The following is a 23,855-nucleotide window of genomic DNA, read 5'->3' on the forward strand; positions in this document are numbered from 1 at the left end:
TGGCACATCAGTGTCAGTGTTCAGCATCACAGCAGCCACAAGCTACCTCTATACAGCAATGCACAGACAAGTGCTATACCACCTAGAAGAATGTTTGACAGGAAAACAATTTGAGCCAGGCCTGAAGGCCGCAGATTAAAATCACCCACCTTCGGCTTGGTAGCCTCACTTTCTGTCCACTAGGCCAACGTAGCTCTCTCTCTGTGGTCGTTATTGTTGTTTGATGCCTTTCCGTTGAGTCATAGACGACTCATAGTGACCCTGTGAATGAAAGGCCTGAGCATTTTTCATTGGTTTCCAGAGGCAAGCCATTTTGGAAGTGGATGCTGCTCCTGCCTCCAGGCTTGTTTTAGTCAAGAAGCTCCGGCAAACACTGTCCACCATGGGTGACCATTACCGTGTTTGGCACATCAGTGTCACAGTGGTCAGCATCACAGCAACCACGAGTTAACCTCTGTGCAGCAATGCACAGACCAGTGCTATACCACCTAGAAGAATGTTGGACAGGAAAACAATTTGAACCTGGCCTGAGGGCCACAGGCCTGAGGGCTTGACGCCCCTTCCTCCCTTAAACCCTAGGCCAAGCCTGGAGGGCCTTGCTCCTGGGGGACAGAGAAATCTTGCAAGTCAAACACAAGCCTGAAAGAGCACTCGACTTTAAAAACTTGCCATAATACCTGTGCACACACGCACAGGGGCCACACTAAGCTCTATCAGCAAGAAGTCACAGAACAACCTGGTAGGAGCCAACCAGGAAGAACATGTGCATATAGGAAGACAATTTTGATTCCAAAGAGAGAAAGTGGCTTGTAGAAGATGAGCATATTCTTAACATAATTAATTGAACTCTTCTTTCTCCCTTTACTGAGATCAACTGGTAATAGGCTACTTCTGTCCTGGCTGCAAATTATTTGTTCCTTCCCTAACCTGTAGCCATAAAACTTATATTAGGAGGCAATGATTTTGATGAAAGCAACTTAGGTAGTATAGTGGCTAAAGGCATTTGGTTGCTCCTTATAAAGATCAGTGGTCCAAACCCACTCTGCCAGAAAAAGAAGATCCAGTGAGCTTCTGTAGTGATGCACATGGAAACGCTTCAGGGTAATTCTACTGTGTCTCACAGGGTTGTGATGTTTCAGAATTGACTTGGTTACATTGGGTTTTGCATAGTGCCCTTTTCAAGCAAAATGGGAACATTTAGAGCAGTTTCTGGCAGCCTTCTGTAGTTTGGGGTTGGGGCTTTTGTGACTAGTACTTGGTTTTGTGGATGAAAACCCCAAGAATCTGTAAAATCAAAAGGCATGGCCATCTGCATTGGAAGGATCTCTATTCACCAGTACAAACCCTGTGAAGTACACTTTGAGGTTGCCAGGAGTCAGAAGGAACTGTGGCTGCCATCACCTAGTCCTAGTTCTGCTATCTTTTAACAGTTTGTGTGCCAATTTCTCTGTTCCATCAGCAGGATTCTAGGTGCTTCTCAGTCTCAGTCTATGGGTGTCATATAATTCCTTAAACATCATTTTTGGACGTCGCATTATGTATTGACTTTATAGAATGCCTTTTTCCACGTAAAGCAAAAAGTACAATTAGTTACCTATAGTTTGTGCATTATGTTGGGTTACTTAAATTACAAGAATATGTACACACAGTTTTGAATTATTCACAGTAGAAAGATTATAGAGTAAATAAATGAGTCTTATTGCTCCTTTTAATATCAGTTGGATTTCATTCTCTCACTCTTGATGAATTAGCTTTTAAAAATAATTACAAATATATATAAAATATCTGCACTATGCCAGATGCCAGCCAAAATTTTCAAGAACTGAGATTTTGTAAAATTCTGCCTAAACACCCAGTACCATGGATTTAAGAACTTCCGCTCCCTTTTGGAGAACTTGGTCTTTTGTTGAAAATTTTTTCCAGTTCAAAGCAATAGTAGCTCTGGAGACGGAAGTGAATACTTGAGACACCTTTGTACTTTATCATTTACAAATGAATCACCATTGTGCAGGTAATCAAACAGTAAAACAGTTAAAAGTTAGAATTAAGATTGTCATTTGCATGATAGCAAATAATAATTTCTAGAAACCAGACTGTGCCTGTGAGAAACTACTTGATGGCTCACTTATGAAAAAGTGAGATTTTTCTTTCTTTCCTCTGGAGTAAAGATTCATTAGTATCTGGGGGGCTCACCTGTCTTTGGTCTTCAGTTCAGTCAGCCAGCTCTGTGGGAGTGGTGGGAGTTCTTAGCTTAAATACAGATTTGAGACTTTCCTCTAAGGAAAAAGCATGCTGGAGTAATTAAGAAGATTTTCTTGTATTCCCCCGCCCCCTTTTCTTCTTTCTCCTCCTCCTCCAGTTCCACCTGATAGATAATCTTTTCTGTAGAATGAATGGAAGTGAAGGTGGTGCCTGTCTTGTTCAAATCCATGGGAGAGACATGAGATGTCTCCTCCTGTGCGTGCCCTTGACAGCCTTAGAAATCTGCTGGAGGGTCAGCTGTGAGTCAGTTCTGACAGGAATGCAAAGTTGAGTGCCCATTTTTCTATTGGATTATTTACCTTTATCTTGTTGTGGTGCTCAAGTATTTTATAAATTCTGGATATAAGTCCCTTATCTGATATGTCATCACCAAATACTTTTTCCTGGTCGATGGCTTCCATTTTTACCCTGTTGGAGAAGTTTTTGGATGTGCATAGTGATTTGATTCTTAAGAGGTCCCATTCACCTGTTTTATCTTCTCCTGGTTGTAGGTTTTTCAGGATACTTGGGAGACTGTTTATGATGTGGATTAGGACTTGTAGTGTTCTTTCAAGCTTTTCTCTAATGAAGCTTATAGTCCTTGGCTTTAGTCCCAGGTCCATGATCCACCTTGAATTGGTTTTTGTATATGGAGTAGTGTGGATCTTGCTTGATTCTTTTGCAGATACTTTTCCAATTTTACCAACACCATTTGTTAAAGCGGTTGTCATTTCCCCACTTAACTGATTTCATCTCCTTGTCAAAAATCAGTTGACCATAGATAGATGGGCTGATCTCTGGGTTCTCAATTCTATTCCATTGATCTATGTGTCTGTCATTGTACCAGTACCATGCTGTCTTAACCACCATGGCAGTGTAGTAGGATAAAGACCACAGACTCATTAACAGGCCAGGCCCAGGCGGGTGAGGCAGAGGGCGTGTTTACTGTGTCTAGTGGGAAGATGGCTGGTGGCCAGGACATAGGGACAGGTTGCACTGCTGCTCAGGTTGTTAGAACAGCAGGTGAGACTGGCTGTATTCTATCCCCTTCCCACTTGCCTGCTCTCACTTTTCTTCCTCTCACGTCACTTTTTCTTGCATTGTTCCGACTTCACTTCTTAGCCACTGTAGTGATAGCAATGATGATAAGTAGGTGCCCATAGCATTTAAAGATGGTGCTTGCACAAGATCCAGATAGTCAAATATCCTCTTCCACATGGTAAATTGTGGCCGGTAAGGAGCCCTAGTGGCATAGGAGGTTAAGTATTGAGTTGTTAATCAAGAAGTTGTCGGTTTGAACCCATCAGCCACTCTGCAGCAGTGAGTGATGACAAGTCAGTTTCCTCTTGCCAAATGTGATGTTCATGGAACCCTGATGGAGGGTCCCTATGAGTCAGAATTGCCTTGATGACAGTGAGGTTTCTGTTTGGTTTGTCATGGATGTTAAGTGACGCATCCCTGTCCATCAGCTTGTGTTTACATGGGACATTTACTTGGGTCAAACACTGAGAGGCATATACTACCACCCTCTAGATGCCACAATTTGGGTTTCTCTGGTTGCCTAGTGGTGAGAAACTGTACTGCAATCCCAAAGGCACAAAATGTGAATCGGCCAGCTGCTCTGCAGGAGGGTGGTCCGTCTCACCCCTTGTGATTAACTGCCTCTTAAAACCCACTGAGTGGTCAAGCTATAGGTCAGGTTCTGACTCAAAGGCACACAACAATAACAACAACAGTCCTAGTCAATAATCCAAAATATTAAGAGTTTTAATATTTAACTTTCTCTGCATAGTGGGTTCAGTTTGTTGTTGTTTGGTGCCATCTCAACTCTAACTCCTAGTGACCCAAGGAACAGTAGATAGGACCCTTGCCCTATCCTGCTTGAGCCCATTGTTAACAATTACTGTGTCAGCCTGTCTCCTTAAGGGCCTTCTTTGCGTTCACTCCTCTTCTACCTTTCTAAGCATGATGTCTTTTTCCAATGGCTAGCTCTGCCTCGTAACATGTCCAAAGTATGTGAGACAAAGTTTTATCATTCTTGCCTCTAAATGCACCTTGATTTAACATCCTTCAAGACAGATTGTTTGTTGGAGCTCCGGTGGCCAAGTGATAGGGAGTTGTGCTGCTAACCAAAAGGCAGGCAGTTCAAACCTACCAGCTGCTCTGAGGAAGATAGTTGGACAGCCTTCTCCTCTCTGGTTTCCAACCTCTGAAAACCAGCTGGACGGTCAGTTCCATCTTGACAGCAGTGAGACTCCCAATTCTGTAGTTGAAAGTGGAAGCCTGGGGGACTGAGCCCAATGATGAGACAATATTCCTTCCACCTAGTTACCTTGCTGGTGGTTCTGTGGTATGATTTTTAGAACACTGGGAAGGACACCTTTTGGAGTCCCGCTGACCAAAAAAGCAGTCAAGTAGCATCTGACTCATGATTGGTTTCCCTGATTGCAAAGTCGAACTGCCCTCCACAGGGTGGTCAGGACTAGGATCTTTTGGTAGCAAATGATCTAGTCTTTCCTCCAAGATACATCTAGATGGATTCATACCACAAGCACTTAACTGTTAGCACCAGGCCTCTTGAGATCCCTCAGCCCTTTCTTAATCCATAAACCGAATTTGTAAAAATGGAAATGCCTGCACACACCTCCTTTTTGAGTTGCTTTGACTTCCCCAGACACCCTCAGTTCTGTGCTGGGCTTCAGCCAATCATCTTTCTCTATCAAGGTTACTCCTTCTCCATCCTGGTGGGTTTGCTCTTAGTGATTTGGGTTGAATTAGCATTTCTTTTCTCTGAAGTCATCTCTCAAAACATATTTGGGTGGTTTTAGAATTTTCTCATTAGAGTTTGGGAATTGGATGGGAGTTACTTTCAATCATTTGATTTTTTTTTCTCTCCTTGGAAAAGTATATATTTATTTCAGGATTAAGAAAGAAGACTGTCTCAGTTTGAGTCATACAAATGAGAGAGTGCAAGAAAGTCGAGGAGTGACAACCACCAGTATTACTCAGATGCCAGTGGGTTTTAGGCCATGCTATTTAACGTTCACCACAGACTGTTGGATAGGGCCTCTAACAAGATGATTATACAGGCATCAAACTTTTTTTGCTTGGGCTTCCTAGCTTGTGTTTGGTAAGATATGGCTGCTTCTAGAATTGCATGCAAAGATAAATGCCAGAGTTCGTGATAATTCCATGTTCTTCAATTCAGCTATTAAGCCAGTGACTAACTGTGTAGTGCTCCAAAACAGAGTGAGTTTCCTCAGAAGTTTTACCAAAAACTATTTTGCCAAAAATGACCCTGGAAACGTGAGAATGACCTTTCCAAATAACATTAACAATAGTTAAACAAAGACCCATTATCATTGGAGAGGATTAACTTTGGGAATGGCTCGGTGATCCTTATAATGTGTTCCAAAACCAGAAACTTGATTGCAGATCTTCTGAGCACAATTCTGTTTATGGTCTTTATACTTCAAGAAGGAGAGCTCTTTTGAAAAACTACTAGTCTATGTTTCTCTAAGGGTGAAAGAGGAAATACAATATACACATACTGTATGTATATTTGTGTATGAAAAGGAAATGTTCAATGAAACAGTAGTTACACTTAAAATTTGCATTGCTTTGCTTTTGTTATTACTGCTTTTAGTTTATTAAGTCAAATTTTATTCTATATATATAAAAATTTCATGTGACCCATTAAGTTGATTGTGTGATTACAATGGTTTTCTTTGTGATCTGCAATGTGAAAAAAATACCTTACTGCAATCAGTGTTCTATGAAGTAAAAGACTAAGTCAAATTTTCTTGTCTTTTTACATGATTGCTTTCAGCATTGTTGTAGTTGTGTGCCACCAAGTCATCTGCAACTCATAGCAACCCTGTGTACAACAGCTCTGAACTCTGCTCTATCCTAAGCCAACCTTACTCTCTCCTCATTACCCTACTCACTGAGTGAATCCATCTCATTGAGGGTCTTCGTCACCTGCTCTTTCCCTCCACATTCCTAAGCATAATGTCCAAGGACTGGTCCCTCCTTGCAACATGCCCACACTATGTCAGACAGAGCTTCAGAATCCTTCCTCCAGGGATCAGCCTGGTTTCACTCTCCCCAGGATGAGCCTGCTTGTTCTCCTAGAAGTCCACGCTATATTTAATACTCTTCTCCAATACTACAGCTGAGAGGCATCAATACTGTTTCTATAATTTCTAGTCATTGCCCAGCTCTCTGATGCATAGCATGTAATTGTGGAGACCATGAACTGGATCAGGTGTACCTTAGTCTCCAGACTAACATAATTGCTCTTCAGTACTCTGGAGAGGTCGCTGACAGCAGACTTTCCCAATTCAATTTGTCTTTTGATTTCCTGGCTGGTGGTACCAAGAGTGTTGATTGTGGAGCCATGCAAACTAAAGCTGTTAACATTCTCAATCTCTTCACCATCTGTCTTGATGCTGCCTATCAGCCCAGTGGTGAGAATCTTTGTTTCCTTGATGTTGAGCTTCAATTCATATTGAAGGCTACAGTTCAGCATAATGCTCCAGAAATATGAAAGATATTAATTATTTAGGAAATAAATAACAGTAAACCACTGATTCAAGGATAGGCCTAAGGGATAGGCAGGAAAATAGGCCAAAAGTTAAAGAAAAATGAAGGTAGAAATTTAAGTAGAACAAATAGAGAAAGAATAGAGGAAGAACATCCCTATGGAAATGTAGAGCAATGTTTGAATATGACATTCAGGGACACTGTGGTACAGGCAGTCTGATTTTTTTTAATTGTAATTTTGTCCAAGTCAAATTACAGAATCATTGGGGCCCTGCCTCTGTGTGTGTATTTCTATCTGTGCATTCATGCTTATTTTATTTTTTGGCATTAACTACAATACCTGCATTGTAATGATAGTTTTGTGTGCTTTAATCATTCCATCCTACACCTTCCTGCCTTCTAAGCTTTCTCCCTAGGCAAATATTGCCTTGTTGATCTTGTATGATTTATTGTTCTAATGATCATTTCCCCCCCTGATGTCTGCACCACTAATCTTTTGTTGCATAAAAGACCACTCCAAATTTAGTAGCATAGATCATTCATTGCACTACACTGACTGATTCCATGGTTAGGATTAGACATGACAAAGCAAGGATGGCTTTCCCCCGTTTGATGCTGACTGGAGTCTCTGCTGGAGCAGTCTTTGAAACCTCTGGGACTGACATAGGTCACGCTGACCTTGGTTATCAACTCACTTTTCATTTGCTTTTTACTCTTGTATTTTAAAAATTAGAAAACAAAATAGAAAAACAGGAAACTTTTCAAAGTGATTGTTATATAATTTTAAGATACTTTATTTCATTAAGAGATTAATAGCATGAGATACCTTCCTCTTCCATAATTATTACTATTAATGTATTCCTCCCCTCTTTTGACTTTGCTTCCAATTTTTTTTCCCTTCACCTGGCCCATTTTTCTTCCTGATCCCTTATGTCCATCCTATGACTTTCCCCTCAGTTTGTATATTTCTCACTGGCATCTCTGTTATTTGTTCCAAGCCATCTTTTTACATTTTCTCTTCCTTATCCCTGTCCTTGTATGTATCATCCTTTTCTTCTATGTTCTGATGCCCTCTTGCTTGTAACTTTAGACTCGCAAACACTGTAGTTATGTTAAGATTTTTAGATATAAGCTAAATAATATGATGACATTCACAAATGTACGATTTAAATAAACAACCCCCTTTTCATGTTTCTTTTTTTATAAAAAGAAAACTATTTTATATTAGTTTGCATACAGGATCCTTATGCATTGTGTTTCATTAACGTACTTTGTGCTTCACACATTCCTTAACTCACATTGTGTTTCATACAATCATTTATGTACTTTAGAAATCAGTCACCATTGATCTGTGCCCATTATTACCTTGTCTTTTCAGATCTAAACTGCATCTTTTCCATTCCTTCAGCCCACTCCCCCTCCCCATCACCCATCTGCCCATGAAACTCAGCTAACCTAGTGATTTATCCCCTCCCCATTTTCTGCCCCATCTTGCCCTCGCCTCTTCTGCTTTGGACTTTTATACTTATCTTACTAGTTATCCTTCTATTTTTACAATAATGGAATTTCATAAACAGATGTAAAATCCAGATTAACTTTTTAAATGTTTATGCAAATGTATCTGGCATATTGTGGGCATATTAAAAGAAAAGGGGCAAAAAAGTGAAAATTACTCCAACTCCTTCTCTTTAAAGAAAGCCACTGCCCTTTTAATATGCACACTTTAAACATTTGTGAGTTTACTGGTGGTGTTATTTTGTGCCATAATGATACACATGGTTGACCCCTTCATCAGGCTTTCAGATGCTGTAAACCACACCAGAGGAGATTGTCCATCCTTCTCCCTCGAAGCATCTGTTGGATACGAACCATGTGCTTTATTTCCTTCTTTGTGAATCAGGCATATGTTTGTGGTAAAATGAATCACACTGTACACATTGTTTCGTAACTTCCACTTTAGTTTAATATAGAGTGGTCATCTTACTATGTTAATTAATATGCTTGGCATTGTATTACACTAGTTAATACTCTCAGTGTATTTGTGTGATAAAGATTGAATGAGAGACCTCTAGTAAAATCGAGTGCCCACAGTCATTGTTCAGTAAGTCGTATTTCATATTTATATGTCAGTATTCTCTAATGGCTATAAAGTCATTCCATTATGTTTTTTTTTAGGCCAGTTGTGTGTATTGGACTTTTAGATTGCGTTCTTCTGTGACTTTTGAACATTTTCCCTCTCTCTCTCAGTTTTTAAAATCATACGAAAGTGTCCCTATTTTAAACTGTCCTTATATTCTTTCTTCACTATTCCTTAGAGATTACTGACAGAAGTTGAACTATTAGTCAAAGCAGCTGTATGATCCAGGCCTATGTAGGAGCCATCAAGGACTCCAGTGCCAGTCACTTTCACAATAACTTCTTTAAACATTAACGACTTTGAGGGGCTTAAGGGGATAGCTTTGAAAAGTCAAAATTGAAACTAGTAACAACATCTACATTGTGAAGAAAGTTCTGTTTTCACGACTTTCAGAGGTGGTTCAGAAATCGCAGAAGTTGTTAATTTAGACTGCCTTTTAAAATATTCTTTTTATCTGTTTAAACATGAATAAAACAATTAATATACTGTAATCATAGTAACACAATGAATGCTAACAAAATGTGAATTTAAGCTACCAGGTCAAAGTAATTTTGAGTAGGCCACAACATGAAGTATTTCATTTCCTTTTCTCCCTGTGCATATATTATGCTCCTTATAAATGTGCCATTTACACTTCTTAAAAATGTGTCATTGACTAGGGAGTTGTACTGTTTTCACTTTAAATCAGGCATTAATCCACCCACTCAAGACAAACCATCTGACAAAGTTTATTGCTACTGTGTCTGTGTGCAGATAAACATCAGGTCTAGCTGATAAGCATTTATTTGAGGACATGTTTCAGTCATGAAGGTCAGATGTTCCACAACATATGCAAATCTGATTCTGTTCTTTTTTTGGTAACTTCTGGGTGCTTGTGGTTAACTTCCAATATTTATTATAAAACTTGGGATTTAGAATCATATATTCATTATACAATTTGAAACGAGGGGGAGGGTGGAAGGAGGAAGTCTTACTGTTTCTTTTCCAGGTATCTGAAAAGAATCTTGTTATTTTAAGGCTAACTGTTAAAACTTAATTGTGTTCATTGAAGTTTAGGTTGTCCACCATGATTTCCTCCTCAGGTGTCCATGTCCTATATAATGCTACTTCCTTGAGCATAATCTCTTGCTATTGGGTGCCTTTGAGTTAGCTCTGAAGCAGCCCCATTATAACAGAATGATACCCCGCTCTGTGCCAATCCATTTTGTTGAGAATCTTCTTTTATTTTGCTCATCTTCTGCTTTTCTAAATGTTACCTAGATCTCTTGGAATGTGCTACCTTATATGGTAAGAGAGATTTATCCAGATATAGTGAAGGTCCCTAACCATTGTGAATGTCAAATGGATCTTGGCTGAAAGCACAGAGTGCCAGAGGAATGTCTGTTGTGTTTCATCGACTATGGAAAACCATTTGACTGTGTGAATCACAACAAATTGTGGCTGACCTACAAAAGAATGGGAATCCCAGAACACTTGATTGTGCTCATGGAAACCTATACTTGGACCAGGAGATAGTCATCAGAACAGAGCAAGGAAACACTGCATAGTTCAAAATCAGGAATTGATTGAATCAGGAATGTGTCCTGTCTCCATACTTTTCAATCTATATGCAGAACAGATCATTTGAGAGCTGGATTTTGTGAGGAGGAATGTGGCATCAGAATTGGAGGAAGACTTATCAACAGCCTGCATTAAGCAGATGACACAGCCTTATTTTCTGAAACTGAGGAGGGCCTGAACCATTTGCTGCAAAGAGTCAAGGACTGTAGTTTGCAATATGGATTGAAACTCAACATCAAGAAGACAAAGATTCTCACCACTGGGCCCATTGGCAGCATTGTGATAGATGGAGAAGAGATTGACATTGTTAACAATTTCATCTTGCTCAGTTCCACAATCAACACTCGATAATAGCAGTTAAAAAATTAAAAGACTATTTGCATTTGGGAAGTCTACTGTCTGACACCTCTCTGGAGTGTTGAATAGCAAAGATATCAGTCTAGAGATTAAAGTGTGCCTAATTCATGCCTTGGTCTTTGCAGTCACTTGCTATACATCAGAGAGCTAGACAATGACCAAGGACGACAGAAGAAGAATCGATGTCTTTGAGTTGTGGTACTGGAGAAGAGTACTGAACATACCATAGACTGCCAAGAAAACTAACAGATCTGTCCCAGAGAGAGTGAAACCAAGGTGCTCCTTAGAGGAAAAGATTTTGAGACTCCATCTCACATGATATGGTCATGTTGCCAGGAGGAACTTGTCTTTGGAGAAAGTCATCATGCTTAGAAGGGTCAAGAAACAGCACAGGAGAGGAAGATCCCAGATGAAATGATTTGACACAGTAACTGTGACAATAAGGTAGGTGTGTCAGACAGTAAGATTGACTCAGGATAGAGCAGGATTCAGAGTTATTGTGTATAGAGTTGCTATGAGTCCTAGTTAATGGCACATAACAGTTGACTGACCTTTGTAAGCTAAAAGTCATCCCTGGTCAACAAATAACAAGAAAACCTGGCTTAGGGAAAACTCAGTCATACAACCATTAAGGGAATGAATTCTTCAACAACCTAAATGAACTTTTAACTATAACATTGAGTTCCAGACCAGGACACAGCTGGCCGAAGTTTGATTTCAATCCATGGGAACCTGCACTAAATATGTCAGACTTGTGACCCATGGAAAAATATACTGTAGTAAGCTGCTAAACTAGGAAGTAGGATGGGCCATCTACTTCCTAAATAAAAGGCTTTGAAAACCCTATGAGCACTAAACAAGGAGAATATAGGAGTGTAGTGATAGAGCCCTGATTGGAAGTTAGTTTACATGAGGAAAATCAATAACATACTTCATTTAATATTTGGTACATTGAATGTTTGTAGGTTGAATGTTGGAAAATTGGATATTGTTAAAAATGAAATGGAAGGGAGCTCTGGTGGCCTAGTGGCAAGAAGCTGTACTGCAATCCCTGAGGTACTCTGTTCGAATCCACCAGATGCTTTGCTGGATGAGGAGGGGCAGTCTCCTCCTGTACCAGTCAGATCTGATTTGATGGTACACTCACAAAAAAAAATAAAATAAATTTTAAAAAATTAAAAATATGAAATGGAATGCATAAATATTGATTTACTAGGCATTAGTGAGATGTGATGGACCAGCTATGGCCACTTTGAATCAGATAATCAGATAATTTGATATACTATGCAGGGAATGAAAACCAGAAGAAGAATGGTGTTGCATTAATAGTCAAAAAGTCAATTTCAAGTTCTATCCTGAAATACAATGTTGTGAGTAATAGGATAATATCCATATGCATATAGGGAAGACCCGTTAATACAACTATTATTCAAGTATATGCTCCTATGTCAGAGTAGTGACAAAGAGGAAGAAATTGAGGATTTTTACCAAATTTTGCATTCTGAAATTGACTGAATATGCAATCAGGATGTGTGAATGATAATTGGTGACTGAATGCAGAAGTAGGAGATAAGAAGGAACAGTAGTTGGAAAATATAGGCTTAGTGATAGAAATGAGGCTAGAAATAGAATGATTGATTTTTTATTTACAATGATTTATTCATTGCAGATACATTTTATAAAAGACACGAAAGGTGACTTTACATGTGGATTTTACCCAGTGGCTGCATAGGAATCAGATTGACTACATTTATGGAAGAAATCATTGAGATTACTCAGCTGTCAAAACTAGACCAGGGGCAGACTGTGAGTCAGATCATTAATTACTCATATGCAAGTTTAAATTGAAGCTGAAGAAAATGAATATAAGTCCACAGAAACCAAGATACGATCTTGAATCAATTCCTTTGGCATTTCATGATCATCTTAAGAATGGGTTTGAAGTGTTGAACACCAGTGATAGAAGACGAGATGAGTTGTGGGATGACATCAAGGATATCATCAATGAAGAAAGCAAAAAGTCATTACAAAAACAGAGGAGGAAGAAAAAACCGAAATGACTGTCAGAAGAGACTCTGAAGATTGCACTGGAACGTTGGGAAGCCAAATCTAAAGGAAAACATGTCAAAGTAAAAGAGCTGAACAGACAGTTTCAAAGGGCAGCTCAGGAGGACAAAGTAAAGTATTATAATGCAATGTGCAGAGAACTAGATTGGTAAATAAAAAGGGAATAACTCGCTTTGCATTTCTCAAGCTGAAAGAACTGAAAAACAAGTTTAAGCCTCGTGTCACAATGTTTAAAGATGCTATGGAAAATGTACTGAATAACCCAGAAAGCATCAAAAGAAGATGGAGGAAATACAGAGAGTCGCTCTACCAGACAGAATTGATTTACACTGAAAAATTTCATGACGTACCATAGGAACAGGAACTAATGGTAATGAAAGAGGAATTGGAAGCTGCATTGAAGGCACTGGCAAAAAATAAGACCCTAGGAATCGATGGGATACCAATTGACTTGTTTCTGTTAGCAGATGCAGCCTTGTGTGCACTCACCAGTCTATGACAGGAAATTTAGAGGACACCTGTCTGGCCAATGGATTGGAAGAGGTCTCTATTTGTTCCTATTCCCAAGAAGGGTGATCCAACTGAATGTGGAAATTACCGAAAAATATCATTGCTGTCAAATGCTAGCAAAATACAGTTGAGGATCATTCCAAAACGACTGGAGCAGTACATATATAGGGAATTGCCAAAAGTTTTGAGTAGGATTAAGAAGAGGCTGTGGCACCAGGGGTATCATTGCTGATGTTAGATGAGTCCTGGCTGAAAGTAAGGAATACCAGGAGATGGTTATTTGTACTTTATTGACTATGCAAAGGTGTTTGACTCTGTGGATCATGACAAGTTGTCATTGACATTGAGAAGAATGGGTATCCCAGAGCACTTAGTTGTGCTTATGAGGAACCTATATCTGGACTAGGAGGCTGCTGTGCAAACGGAGCTACTGTGCAGACGGAGCAGGGGAGCACGTACGGTTTGGAATTGGGAAGGGAGTGCATCAGGGATGTATTCTATCGCTACACCTGTTCAGTCTGTATGTTGAGCAAATTATCCGAGCTGGACTCTGTGAAGAAGAATGTGGCATCAGGATTGGAGGGAGACTCATCAATAACCTGCATTATACAGATGACACAACCTTGCTTGCTCAAAGTGAAGATTTGAAGCACTTGTTGCAGCAGATCAACGAATGCAGCCTTCAGTATGGATTTTGTCTCAATACCAAGAAAACAAAGATTCTTACCACTGGACCAATAGACAGAGTCATGATGGATGGAGAGGAGATTGAAACTGTCAGCAGCTTCATCTAACTTGGATCCACAAATAACATCCTTGATATGAGCAGTCAAAAAGTATGGAGATGCATTGCACTGGGAAAATCTGCAGTTAAGGACCTTTCCAAATTATTGAGCAGTAGTGATGTCAGTTTAAGTACTAAGGTGCATCTGATTCAGGCCATGATCTTTCTAATTACTTGCAATCCATCTGAAACCTGGACAGTGAATAAGGATGACAGAAAAAGAATTGATGCCTTTGAGCTGTGGTGTTGTAGAAGAGCATTGAACATTCCATGGATGACCAAGAAAACGAATAGATATGTCATGGAGATGGTGCAGCCAGAGTGTTCTTTGGAGGCAAGAACGATGAGGCTTCGCCTAACATACTTTGGACATACTGCTAGGAGGCGCTATTCATTGAAGAAGGACATGATGTTGGGAAAGGTGGAGGGTCGGCGAAGAAGAAGAAGGCCCTCAACCAGGTGGATTGACAAGGTGACTGATGCAATGAGCTGTTGTGTGTCAGGAAGTGTGAGAATGGCATAGGACAGGACTGGTTTCAGATTTTTTTGTTCGTAGGGCCGTTGTGAGTCATACACAACTTTTTGGCACCTAACAACAACAAGAAGCTGCTAAATCTGAGATTATTTGTGAAGTAGCAAGAGAAAACTAATACACATACTTTGGACATGTTGCTAGAAGATGTTATTCCTAAGAGAGGGACATCACACTTAGGAGGGTGGAGGGTGGTGAAAAAGAGGAAGACCCTTAACCAGGTAGGATGCCATGATGACTTTGACAATGGTCTTGAGTGTGTCAGAAATCATGAGTGTGGCATGGAGTAGGACAGTATTCAGTTCAGTTGTTCATAGGGTCACTATGAGTTGACTTGGTGGCATCTAAAAACAACAACAACAACAATAGTACACTATGTGGATGATCTGGGATTTCTTTACACTGAGTAAAATAAACACATTGTTTAAAAAAAACACAAGTCAACAGCAAAGGCTGACAAGGTTGTAGAGAGATTGGCATTCTTATTCACTGCTAGTGGGGATGTAAAATGGCACAACTGCTATGGAATGCAGTCTGGACTTTTCTCAGAAAGTTGGAAGTAGAAATACCATTTGATCCAGTAATTCCACTACTGGGAATATACCTTAAGGAAACCAGAGCCACAACTCAGATGTATGCATACCCATGTTTATAGCAGCATTATTCACAGAAGCAAAAAGAGGAAGGCCACCCAAGTACCCATAAATAAATGAATGGAAAGAAAAACTATCATTCATACATGTTTATAGCAGCATTATTCACAAAAGCAAAAAGAGGAAGGCAACCCAAGTACCCATAAATAAATGAATGGAAAGAAAAACTATCATTCATACACACAATGGAATAGTACACAGCATTGAAAAGCAATGAAATAGTAAAATATTGTTCTACATAGGGAAGCCATGAGTGCATTATTAAGTGGAATATTTCAGTCACAAAAGAAGAAATACTGCATAACACTGCTGTTATAAAATAGGACAGACATGGGGAGATTGGGGAGGAATGGGGAAAGAGTGGATAGATAATGAACTGTGCATTAGAACAGATGAGGGAAACAACTGTCTGAAAGGAATATATAATTATGCATTATATGTATGGCAACTATCTGGAACAAGTGGTACATTATGGCTAGGGAGGGGGAGGGAAGATGGAGAAAAAAATGTGTAACAATGAATAAATAAAAGATAACCCACCCAAAAAAATCCAAATGAAATGTAGAAACAAATTTTTATGTAAATTAAGACCTTCTCCCAGCTAATTGACTTAATAGACAATGCATTCTGCAAAGCTAAGGAAGCTCTTATGGCCTGGTGCTTCCAATCCCAAAGGCACACAGTTAAAATCCACCAGCTGCTCCATGGGAGAAAGATGGACAGTTTCCTTCAGTGCTATTAAAACTGCTTATGAAAACCCACTGGAGGGTCAGCACTGAGTAGAGTCCAACTTGACTGTACACAACAACAATAACAACAAGCTCACCAGGACTAAATTTAACAGTGAATAAGAAAGAGCAGAGAAGAACCAGTGCTTTTGAATTAAGGTGTTGGTGAAGAATCTTGAATGTGTTTTTTTCTGCCAAAAGAAAAGACAGATCTGACCTGGAAGAAATACAGACAGCATTCTCTTAAGGAGTGAGACTCTATTTTCACACTTCAAGCATGTTAGCGGGAGGTGCTAGTTTCTGGTGAAGGAGGTCACCACGCTTGGTAGAGAGAGTCAGCATGAAAGAAGACCTTAAATGAGATGGGTTTATACACTGGCTGCTACAGTGGATTTAAGTATGGCATAGATGTGAAGGTGAAAGAGGTTTGAGTCATATTTGTATTGTATGTAGGAATGGCTTAGTGGTAAGGAATTGCACTGCCATTCCAAAGATATATGGTTCAAATCCACCAGTTGCTCCATTGGAGAAATATGGGCTGTCTTCTCCTGTGTGATAAACTCTTTGAAACTCCACTGGAAGGTCAGTGATGAGCCGGTTCTGACTTGACAGTACTCAACAGTAATATGATCTGGAGCAGACTTGATGGCATCTAACAACAACAAAACTCACAAACGTTTTAATATTGATAAAGTATAGTGCATGGCTTTATCTGTTTCATATCTTGAGGCATTATGTGAAATTTTTCTGTCCTTGTTTTCCAGAACAAAGGGTTTCCATTATTTAAAAACCACTGTCTTAACTAATAAGCACTTTTAAAAAGACTGCATTTTGCTTGTTTTAAGAATGTATCTTGTGGCAAAAATGAGAAGATCAGGAGTGTGCAAGGATAATTTATAGTCAGCACATTGTTTTAAAATACATGTTTGTCTTTAATTGTTCTCTTAATACAAAGTAATGCTTGTATATATAAAAAAATTCATTTACTACTTTGGATTCAAACAATCTTTTCTTAAAGGCAGAATTCAATAGTCATTTAAAATGTTAAATAAGGTAGTACTAAAAAATATAAAACATTATTTTGAAACATGTAACTGATACCTATATGCCCAAACATCCTATATTAATAATATTAATAGATAACGTTTTGTCTAGTGTTTTAGATAATCTGAAATAAACAACCAAAAAAACAGAACAAAACCCAATAAATACAGCTAAAGCCTTATCCCCCCACCCTTCCTTCCCTAGAGGTAAATATTAGCCTGAAATTGATATGTGTTACCCTCATGAATATTTTACGGATTTTCTACATAGCTTTGTATTCATGAATAATATATGAAATTATTGTGTGTTTTAAAATTTAAATTATTGTTATCACACACCATGTATCCTTTTGCAATTTCTTTTTTCACTCAAAATTTTGTTTTTTATATGAATTATGTATAATATTTCATGACATGAATAAAACACCGTTGATTTATCCATTTTCCTGTTGATAAGAGTTGTTGCTCCAATTTTTATTTCATATTAGTACAAAATGAACTTGATTTATTGTGAATCTGTTTAAAAGTTTCCATAGAATAGCGTGCCGGAGGATTCTTCATTATCTTAAACCTTACTAGTTCCAGTAATACCAGTTACCGTTAGATCATTTTCAGCTCATGGTGGTGCTGAGTGTGTAGAAGTAGATTCATGCCCCATAAATTTTTTAGAGGTTCATCTCCTGGAAGTAGGAAGTAGTTGTCAGGATTTTTTCCCCCCAGAACATACCTGGATGAACTCACACAGCCATATTTCCAATTAGTATCAGAGTGCATTAACCATTTGTGCTACGCAGGGACTACTTGATTTTACTAGGTATTGGGTAGTGGTTCTCTCAACTTCTATTCTAATAAATAAGATCCCAGAATTCTTACTCAACACTTCCTAATCAGTCCTTATTGTCAAAGAACCTCCTACTTTCAGACAGTTGAGTGAAGATCTAATGGGACTTCTTGTAGCTTTAATGTGTATTTTCCTTGTTACTGAGATTTTGAATATTTACTTACTGTCTCTTCAGGTTTTCTGTCTGCAGACACCAAAAAATAGCCTTTGCTCAGTGGTGAGAAGGGAATTGGACATTTTATTCACAATACTTACGGTAGTTGTTAATAGGATGCATATGAAAGTTCTTTTTTATATGTCTGTCATAATCCATCATTATTTTTTAAACATTTTTATAATGTCTATTGTGAAAGAGAAGTTTATAAAATTATATTAATCATATCAGCTTTGTAGTTAGGTGTTTGTTTTTCCTTATCATTTGAGTTTTTGATCTTTGGTTTAAAAATCTTTTGTTTCTCTACAGTTACATAAATATCATCTTTGGTTTTTTTAAAAAAGTTTTCTTTTTCTGAGTGCTCGTGAATCTATTTGACAATGTGTGTGAGTGATTTTTAGATGGTTTTTATTGCGTGTTTTCTAGCCGACTGCAGCTTATAGCAACCTTATGAGCAACTCTGAGCTATTCCCTATCCTGAGCCGACTTCTCCATCTCTGGCCCACTTGAGCCCATCGTTACAGTCACTGTGTCAGTCCTTCTCATTGAAGGTCATCTTCTCTTGTGCTGACCTTCCATCTTTCCATTTTCTTGATATCCTTCTCTGAGGCTGGTCTCTCTTGGCTTCATGCTCAAAGCATGTGAGAGTTTCACCATCCTAGCCCCCAAGGACCATGCTGGTTCTCCTTTCTCCAGGACAGACCTGTTTGTTCTCTTGCAGTCCATGGCATAGTCAGTACTCTTCTCTAGTACCACAGCTCAAAGGCATCATTTCTTCTGCTGTCATCCTTAGTCATTGTCTGGTTTTCAGATCGATAGCAAGCAATTGAAAAGACCATGGCTTGGATTAGGGAAACCTTACTCATTAAACTGATCATTGATCTTTAGGACTCTGGAGAGGTCCTTGACAGCAGATTTCCCCACTGCTTGCCTTTTGATTTCTTGACTGCTGGTGCCAATGGTGTTGATTGTGGATCAAAGAAGTTGAAGTTGTTAACAACTTCAAGCCATTCTTCATCTATCATGATGATGCCTATTCACTCAATGGTGAGGATTTTTGTTTTCTTGATACTGAGATGCCATCCATGTTGAGATGATTTTAGGTAATGATCTGACTTTGTCTTTTGATGTGGACAGCCTGTTTTGCCATGATTTGCATTGTCTCTCTCATTTCACAAGCCTGTTTTGTTCTCGCGCCATACCACCTTGATTACGGAAATGCTTGATATCCAGTTGAAGGAGTTTTCATAAAAAATTGCTAGTCCTTTTATTTTGCCATGTATTAGAATTTATATTAAAATTTAATTTAGGGATTAATTATTTGAGTCTATTGACTAGATCGTCCGTGAAAACAATGCATTTTTTCCATTTGTTGGAAATTTCATTAATAAGTTTTCAGTAAATCTTTATAATTTTCCCAGAATATTGTCATATTATTTAGCACAGTGTATGCTTATTTAAATCAAAATTTTACTACCATAAATAAAATCTGTTTTCAATGACTTATGTTTTTGTAGCCATTATGAGCCATTTATTCAGTGCTTATATGTATCAGGAATTTTGTATTGAGCTTAATTGATTTCTGTAGATAAACTGGGTTGTAGTTCTTAGTGTGTTTCCTCTATATTAAAAATAAAGCAAAAATTGCTGAAAGGATTAAGAAACCTTCTTATGGTTATTTAATTTGTACATTTTACTGATTTTGTCTGGATTTCAACTGAATTTAGTCTACCTCTTTACTTTTGGCTAACTGCCTGCCTTTGAAAGTGTCTAGTGCCTATCTGATATATGCCATCTTATTTAGCAAAATCTTTTCATAATTAAAAAAGAAAAATGAAAAAAAATCTCATTATAAGGGCTGTATGTGGAAAAAAAGAACTTAATTCACCAGTTAGTACCAGTTAGCGAATTCATGTGGATACACATTAAAGGTAGAGGTTAAGTCTATAAATGAAATACTTTCCTGGCCATTATGTTTGGATCTACTTTCAAGGAAATGACCTGCCTTGATTTTATAGTACAGATTTTTTTCCTTATTTTTTCCTTACTTCACCAATGACTTCTTTTGATGGTTCATGCAGAAACTTACTGAAAAACTGATGGTTTGAATCCACCTCAGATGACAGATCTGATGATCTGCCCTTGAAAAACAAAACACTAAAGATCCCACAATATACAGTTCTCTCCTAAACACATCATCACCCTGAGCTGGAGTTGACTTGTGCACCTGGTTTATCTCACTAATGCTTAGGCTAATGCTTAGTGCGGTTCATCTTCCCCATAGGCTAGACAGCTTCTGGAGATAAGACCTCTATGTCCTGCATCAGAGGAAAAGTGTGTGCATGTGCGTGTGTGTGCAGGGGGAGCTCAGATGCAGGTGACTATTTTAATAACTTTTAAGATTTAAGTGTATAATTTCCTTCTCATATCTAGTCTACCTGTCAGCTCTTTGAGAGAAGTCTAGGTACCTCTTATATCACTCTGGTGCAAGGAGGGAACAAAAAGAAGAGGGAAGGACCTTCTCCTGCCATTCAAGCTGAGGCCAGGCCTTTTTTTGCTCTTCACTAGTGGGCTGTTTTGTTCTGATCCTCAGTCTTGGTACTGCTTTTCCTGAGGCTCCCTCTGGCCTTGTCATTCTAAAGTCATCCTTCTTAAAGCTCAGATAGATTTCTGGAAATGCTTTTGGATGGTTGTGTGAGCCTCAGAGCATAATAATTCCTTGTAACTTTTCTGAGGCAACATGGCTTTAAGTGAATATTAACAGTAGACTGTGGCTCATTTCTATAAGAGACTCATTGAGGATACATGGGATGGTAGTTCAAAAAAACAATGAAATGCGTAGTTGCCTCTGCAGCAGGTTTTAGAGTCTGTAAATGGCACAGGATATTTCCCATCCTTCCACTGAGGAACATCTGGAAGATTTGAGACATCTGCCTTTGTGTTGAGTTGTCAATGCAGCTCTTTACCCACTAAGAACCTGGGGTTGATAGTAAAAAATGACAAAATATGTCTCAATTTTCTCTTTCTCTCCAAAAAGGACTTGGTACCTACGCTTCATTGTTGTTGCTGTTGTACATGACATTGAGTTGACTCTGTCTCATAGCAACCCTATGAACATCAGATAAGATTCCCTAACCTGTTCCATCCTCATCATCTCTAACACACTCAAGAGCACATTGTAATAGTCGCCATGTCAGTCGATCTTGTTTTAGGTCTCTCTGTCTTAATTTGATCCTCTGCTTTTCCAAGTATGATGTCCATCTCCAAGGACTGGCCCCTCTTAACTACATGCCCAGAATATGTGAGACAGAGTTTCACTATCCTTTCCTCCAAGGAGCACTGTGGTTTCACTTTCTCCAGGACAGATCTGTTTGCTGTCTTGGCAGACCATGAGATATGCTTCATAGCAGTAATGAAGTCACTGTCTATTGACTGACCAAAGGGTGTGGAATAGGGAAGGCGGGTGGGGGGAAGGCCAAGCTAGGGATTGTTTGCTCTGTAGGCGGAAGGAGGGGACTGTGATTCTGTCTCTGAAAGCAGTTTGGATTACAGATTATTAGACTCTTGTTCCAGATCCTATTTTGATTAAAATACTCCTTCATTCAAAAAGAATTTATTGAACACAGTTTCCATACTAGGTACTATTTTAGGCACCGGTAGCACAAAGATGAACAAAATGTGATTATTTTTTTTCATTATTATTAATTTAAATGAACATTTACAGAGATTGTGGATTTCCATTCATTCATTGTTGCACTTTTCTCCCTGCCCACCCCACTCCACCCTCAGTTCGCTCTTCTTTAAAAGCAAAAGGAAAACTCCTTCAAATGTGAAAATTTTTACTCTTTTGGAACATATGATCCCATAAATAGGAATACAGACAGAAAATTGAAAGGAAAAAAAATAAGTATGTGTAGAGTATAATGTTATGGGCAGGAGTGGTATCCACGTCCTAAACAACATGCCTCTGGTAAACTCTTAAGAATTTTGAGAAGCAACAATATTTACAGAAAGGCTTCAGGTATTTTGTTCATAGGGTCGCTATGAGTCATGCTCAACTCCACAGCAGTCAACAACAACAACATGCTGTGACAGTCATAACCAATTAACAGCTGATCCCTCAGCAGGTTTTCAGAGGCAGTAAATCATGCTAGAGGGGATTGCCCATCTTTCTCCTGTAGAGTGGCTAGTGGATTTGAACTGTTCACCTTTATGTTGGCAGTGCACTTCCTTATCATTAAACCACTAGAGCTCCGTATAGATGATAATAAATTCTATGAGATAAGTAACTCCAACAATCTGATACAGGTATGAAGTCACAGTCCAATGAGCATGGTTATTACAGTCTACTGTAGCATCTCCTGGGTTCAAGGCTGGACCATAAATATGAGTTGACTTGGCTCTAGTTTGCAAATACCCATATACAAATAAAATATAAGTTCAGGTGGCAAGAGGGAGCTGCCACATTGGAGTGGTAAGGTCTAAGTCCTCCCCCCCAAAATTTATACCTCCCTCAAGGCAGTAATTCTGGAGGCAGAATTTGTGTCTCTCAGTTCTGGGTTCTTGTGTGTCATTGTGGGTTTGTCTAGGTCTGCACTATCTGTTCTGCAGAGGCCTGTTCGTCCACCTGTGGTTCTTGGCCAAGATCACTAAAAGATCAGATGATGTATGTCATCTAAAGAGGTGATATTTGAGCAAGAATGATTCCTATCAGAGCATGGCGAGAATAGAACAACTAGTATGAAGGTAGTGAAGCAAAGAAGAGTTTGGTCTGTTTAGAGAGCTAAAGAGACAGCATTCTAAGTGGGCAGTGAGAGGGACCAGGTGAATGGTGTTGGCTGAAGCCATCAGCTAGGTCTTTGAAACTGTTGTAGAGATTACTATTTTTTTTTTTTTAAGTAAAATGGAAAGTTGCAGCATCAGGGATTTTTAACCTGGGTGTACATAGACTTGAATAGGAAGCAAGTTTTAGTTTCATAAAAGTGATAATTGTGAATTGTTCCAATCGTGAATGTAGGCAGCAAGCCTCAGTAACTTGTATCTAAACTTTTATTACCAGAAGAAATGAGAGATACTTCCATTTGTTACTCTTGTTATGACTATCTGAAATGTCATTTATGTTCATTGCACACAACTAGAAATTATGGTAGTTATTAACTTTTGTTGTGCTATTTAATGTGTTTATAAAGTGCTAATGAACTCTATAGTTTGTGAGCTAACTACAGACTTTCACCTGTTTTTGTAAATAAAGTTTTATTTAAACACAGCTATCGCTATTTCTGGCTTATATGTCATATGTAATTTATTATATTTTTTTTTCCATTTACAAACACTTCTTTATTGCAGACATTTAGGCACAGGTACATGGAAGAAGCTGTATTGCAGGTTTTATACAGGGTGGTTTAAGAGGCAGCAACCGTCTACCTCTCCCCAACCCCTACCTCCCAAATACAAAGCAGCCTGGAAACCAGCCCTAATGAAACCTCCTGAGTTTGCAATCTTCTCAGAGATCCCTCCAGCCTATAGCCAGGCAACCTGTGGGGTCTGAGGCAGGCTTTGTCCTCTATCCACAGTTAGAGGGTGGTGGGGGTGGTGTTTACAGGTCAGGCTTAGCTGGGGTACTCTCACCAAACCTAACACTAGCTGAGGCAACAGCCCACATCCTGAGGTTAGTCACCATTGAACACCAAGTTTACATTACCC

At 38.9% G+C, this 23,855-nt stretch overlaps 1 protein-coding gene across 4 annotated transcripts in view; it reads left to right on the forward strand.

Moving 5' to 3' along the window:
• Positions 1–23,855, forward strand: part of ELMO1 (engulfment and cell motility 1) — a 683,616-nt gene that overhangs the window by 51,174 nt on the left and 608,587 nt on the right. The gene's annotated exons all lie outside the window — the stretch shown is intronic.

The sequence above is a fragment of the Elephantulus edwardii genome, unplaced genomic scaffold (assembly GCF_000299155.1).
Source record: "Elephantulus edwardii isolate Elephantulus edwardi_28Jun2011 unplaced genomic scaffold, EleEdw1.0 scaffold00059, whole genome shotgun sequence".
In the NCBI taxonomy this organism is placed as follows: domain Eukaryota; kingdom Metazoa; phylum Chordata; class Mammalia; order Macroscelidea; family Macroscelididae; genus Elephantulus; species Elephantulus edwardii.